The sequence below is a fragment of the Triticum aestivum genome, chromosome 4B, assembly GCF_018294505.1.
Source record: "Triticum aestivum cultivar Chinese Spring chromosome 4B, IWGSC CS RefSeq v2.1, whole genome shotgun sequence".
NCBI lineage: Eukaryota > Viridiplantae > Streptophyta > Magnoliopsida > Poales > Poaceae > Triticum > Triticum aestivum.
Genome location: NC_057804.1, coordinates 309,996,767 through 310,001,987, shown reverse-complemented (window position 1 = coordinate 310,001,987; position 5,221 = coordinate 309,996,767). Strand labels below are relative to the sequence as shown.

The following is a 5,221-nucleotide window of genomic DNA, read 5'->3' as shown; positions in this document are numbered from 1 at the left end:
TGCCTATTTAAGCCGGACATGCATCATACTTGTTTGTGCATCATGCCATGTTTATGTGTTGTGTGTTTACCATGATGTTTGCTTCCGTTCGATTGTGCCCGTTCGTCTACTTCACGGAGTCTACCAGGATTTGTTCGACTGCCCGTTCGTCTACTTCATGGACTCGTTCTTCTTCCTAGCGGGATTTCAGAAAAGATGACCGTCACCTTGGATCTTACTACTATCTTTGCTTTACTAGTTGTCTCGATCTATCTCTATGTCGCACTACCCACCACTTGTTTATCAAGGCTCCCAATATGCCATGAAACAACCTTTAACCTTTTCCACCATCCCAGCAAAACATGGTTTGGCTATGTTACCGCTTTTCTCAGCCCTCTTATATCGTGGCTAGTTGCAGGTGCAGTTGTAGATTGTTCCATGTTGAAACATGGATATCTTGGGATATCATAATATCTCTTATCGAACATATAAATGATGCTACCTAGCCCACCATTCTGAGGCCTCTGCGCGCGCGACACTGGTTAGGTTGTGCGATTTTTTTACTGTTCTTTTTTTTACTGCTGGCAATTGGTCAGCCGTCGGGTTTTTTCACGTTTATGACTGCTACGAGAGTGGATGACGAGTGGGACTTGTTATGTGTGGGGTCGAGAGAATGGCGTGCGTTTTGGCCAATTCTACATAAGAAAAGCATCGAGCCCTAGACTGACGAGGGATAAAAAGAAAAAAGCAAGCCAGCCGCCTCCTCTCTCACCGCTCGTCTCCTCCTCTCCCCCACGCCGCCCCTCCTCTCCCCGCTCATCTCCTCCTCTCCGGCCGCTCCCCCCAGCCGGGGCCCACTAGCTGCTGTCCATATGCTTCCTCCCCATGATCCGGGGACAGAGGGAGTCGTGGTGGCATGGGACAGATGCGTGAGGAGGAGGAGGCCGAGGTAATGGTGGCACGACGGAGGTCGTGGCTCGCCCCCCACCGACTCTCTTGCACCCCCATTTTCCCTGCCCCCTCCCCGGCGTCCTTACCTCTGCCATCCGACCTTCCCGAGCTCTCCCTCTTCGGGGTTGCCGCCATCCGATGCCGCGCGCCATGATTCCAAATTGGTCGCAATTCGATAAGGAGCGGTTGCTGCAGTGAGGGCAGTAGGGTCCCACCCCGGCGGCTGTGTGTAGAGGGGGAGAGGTTGACACAGGTGAGCTCTTTCTTCCTCCTTTCCTCATCTTCCCATGGTGAAATGATCCCATCCTTACTTTTTTCTTCTTCTTCTTATGCACATAATGTTGTCGGTTGCAACCTTCTGCGCCCATCATTCCCTGTGTTTTCTTTTCATAATCTACACACTAAGTTGTAGATTGGTCGGATATGTTTGCATTAGGCAGCACAAGAATAAGAACATTTGTCAGCTTTTTCATGTGAGACTAGATTCCAGATGGAAAGCAAGGGGCTTTTCAATCAAAGTTTAATTTTCCTTTCTATCTATATGCTTCTGCATAATATTTGGTATTTATGTTGTGTGTGTTTGATGAAATGACAAGGCCTAGCAGCAGAGGATGAAGATGGAGCTGGCAGCAGGGATCATGGGAGCAACGGGGGTGGCTGGCCACCCAAAGCTAGACGAGAAAGGGGGCAGCAATGCAGGGACGGAATATGGTGTCCATGCGCTATCCATTTCTACTCATCTTCAGCTTGCAGGTTGCTGAGTTTTCTCCTCTCTGCTTGTTGGTTTTCTTTGATTAGTAGAACAAGTAGCACAACATGTGTTTGTGAAAATGCTTCTCACAGATGGAACTTTTGGTGTGCCTAGACCCGCCTTCTTTATTAGGAGAATATGCTTGCTGAGACATATGGTCTAAATTTCGATCAGTACAGAATTTTCGATTACCTAAGTACTATTAATGTAATTATTCCGTCTCCTATGACATATGCATGTGGCACTTTGATTTTGGTGTAGAAGGATGTACAAATGTTTACTGTTGAGTGATATTGATATTTTTCCTTGGCGCACCATCAAGAACTAGGAAGGGCAACATCTGTATGGCTAGATGTATCTTTTTTGAGCAACTTAGTTCATGTATAATGAGCAACTGAGCATATTTGGTGTTCATTCCTGAGATATATCTGTATGTGTCTCCTCTTTTTAGATTTTTATCTAAAAGCAGAGCTACCTACTAATAGCTCACAAGATCGAAAACTAAGCCTGATTTCTCAGGTAAATCGTGTTACTGAATACACTACTTTTATATCTCAGTAAGAAACAAGAAATATATCATGATTTATAGTGTGCAGGTGCTCACAAGATCATTGTTTTGCATAACCGTCTTAGGAATCTTCCGTTGTGGTGCTCATGTGTCTAAGAAATTAACAGGGCAGAGGCTCTAGAGAGGAGGTTTGATTTTCCTTTTCGGGGTTTGTAGCACGAATGCAAGAATTTCTCATGTAGGTATGGCTTCATTCCTCCATTCGCCATATGCAAATCTTGCTCTTTGATTTGTTTTATTTCCCATGAGTAACCTGAGATTACTGTGATGCTATGAAAGCCTAGAGTGTAGAGTGAGTAAAATATGTACTAGATGCATTAATTTAGCTCATTGCCTTGCTTCATGCACCTAGGTTTGGAGATGTCCTTATTTTCATGGCTCAATCATCAAATGACGTCAAAATTGAATTCCTAAAAGCAAGGTATATCAAATCATCCTTGTTTTGTTGTCCAGTGCTTATTTCATTGTGGATATACATATTTAGTATCACATATGGTGCAGATCTTGAATGACCTTTCTCTTGCAACCTCTCTTGACAATTAGATTTGATTTGTCTATGTAGGCTAATTGATGAAGGAAAACTAACTGATGCTCTTGTTGTATCCGACTGCTGTTTGTGTAATGGAGCGTCTGATAAATTACTTTGATTGTCCATTGATCAAAGGGAGTAAATAATAAGTCTAGGCATAGGACAATGTAACAGTGCTTGAGTCCTTACATCATACATGATCGTGTAATTCTATGACATGGACTGTTTATGGAGTTAAATCTCGACAAGGCATATTTCCCATTTCTCAGATTACTTTCCCATATCTTGTGCTGACCACTCCCAGGACACCAGATCCGCGTCCGCATTGTCCCTCCAGCCTTGCTCATTGGACGAAGATGACAGGGAGAGGAGGATGCTAGCCAGGAAGGTGCACATGGCATTGGCGTCGCCGACCCCTCACTGGCGATGGTACAATCAGATCACCTTAACCATCACTAGAATTTTATCCTATTTTATTTAATCACATAGGCCAAGGAGCCATCAGCGATGGTGTAGCTGCAGCAGCCTGTCAATTGGAGGAGAGGCCAAGGACCATGGTTGATCTAAGAGCAGTCTCAACTTGGTTATTGATCTGTTCTGGAGCATGGTTCGTCTATCTATGATTCCCCACCCTTACACAACACGGTCCACATCTTGAATTTGAAGTGAACTTTAGTCTAATTTGTTGCTGGTTGTGCTGAACAGTTCGGTTAGGGTGGACGTGCTTTTATTCTATTTGTGCTTGTGAAAAACTTGAGTTCCTTTGTCCGAGTTGAGTGCACTCAAAATCGACTGTCGGGAGAATTTGTAATGCCCAGTTGACGGTTTTGGAGGCTCATGGTTTTGTGGCGTGGGTTGTTGCATATAACATCTTCTATATCGTTTGCTGGTAGAAAGGATGTTATTGTCCTGAGATATTATCTTCTGGGATTATGGTGTACAGCTCCTGCTCTGTTGCAATCTGAAATTCCCAGCAGGTTTCATGTGTTTATAGGGTTTCTTAGCCCCAATAGGCAGTGTGATAGGCACGACCTTGTTGGTGATATATCTCAATTGTTCTTTGAATGCCCTTTGGCCAAGCTGTGGTGGCCTAAACTTTCTAAATTAGTTGAAATTAGTGTGGGCATATTGCTAAACGTCGGTTCAGTAGTAACAAGAATAGATACGGTTGTTGCCTTTTGGTTGTTGGTTTCAGTTTCTGCTCTAGCAGAGTAGCAGTTCCAGTTCCGTGTAATACTGAATCTGTCAATTGGGCTGTAACGCTTATCGTTCTGCTCCATCACCTGGGATGAGGAAATATGTCTGTTTTCTGGGTCAAACAGAGTTAGCATGGAGAAGCTTTCTTTCTCCATTTAGTATTGAAACCTATGAACGAAATGACCAATCATGCAAAACCTTGCATATCTTGTTGGATAACCGATGTTAGATGGATACTTGCTAGATACATATCCACCAAGTATTGGGAAAGTTAACGGAAGGAACGAGTATTTATTTTACTCTGACTACAGTAGAAGAATCAATTTTTTTCAGTAAACAGAAGAATCGGTATATCACCCTACCTCATCATGTTGTACCGTAAACATGCCAAATGAGGCGATCTTAAATAGGCCACTAAAAAATAGCCTGACAACAGATGGCACCCAATCGAATCTATGCCTAATAATAAAATATCCCTCAAAAAACTTTTACAGTAATAAAGTCATTCGTGCGTTTGGCGGTACGTCACATAATTTACCCCGAAAATTACAAAATATTCCCACCGATGCCATCTATAAGCGAAAAAAACATTTCACACAGGGCAATCCACCACTTAAACCGGCCAACAGAGTAGGGACCTCCTATAATACGCTCTGCGGGCTGGGAGAAGATGCAGCGCCCATTAAGGCGGCCTATTTTTAATTTTTTAATTTTAATTTTCTGTGTTCTTTTGTTCTCCTTTAAATCATATAATTTTCTACCTAAAAATGTTCTAAAACTTAAAAAAATGGATAAAATAAAAACGTTCAACAAATAATAAAATATCTATGGATTCAAAAAATGTTCATAATTTAAAAAAAATGTTTGCATATCCATAAAATGTTCAAAATTTTGAAAAAACGTGTGAGAAATAAAAAATGTACATGATTTTAATAAGTTCATGCATTTTTTTTAATGAAATTGAACAAAATGTTCGCTAAAATGTTATCAGTGATGCAGCAAAATATTGTCATGGCCTGTGGAGGTTATGATTTGTTTTTCTGGCGTTAGAGCGCATTGGCTCTTTGACTATTAAATGTTACAGTAAATATATAGACTTATCAAAAAATGCATTGAAAAGTTCTATCATTATATGCATCTAACAATTAATTCTACTAGGCATCTACCATGCAAATGATCCAAAGTATTTCTTTACCGATCCACACCACTTCACCAAAGAATATACATCAACATCTTATGTCACACA

General features: G+C 41.9%; 1 long non-coding RNA gene across 1 annotated transcript; it reads left to right on the top strand.

Annotated features, from left to right (window-relative positions):
• Positions 1-715: 715 nt before the first annotated feature.
• On the top strand, positions 716-3,703 carry LOC123092062 (uncharacterized). Its single transcript, XR_006444167.1, has 4 exons — positions 716-1,183; positions 1,527-2,431; positions 2,602-2,670; positions 3,083-3,703. It is a non-coding gene; the product is annotated as an uncharacterized lncRNA (long non-coding RNA).
• The last annotated feature ends 1,518 nt before the right edge of the window (positions 3,704-5,221 follow it).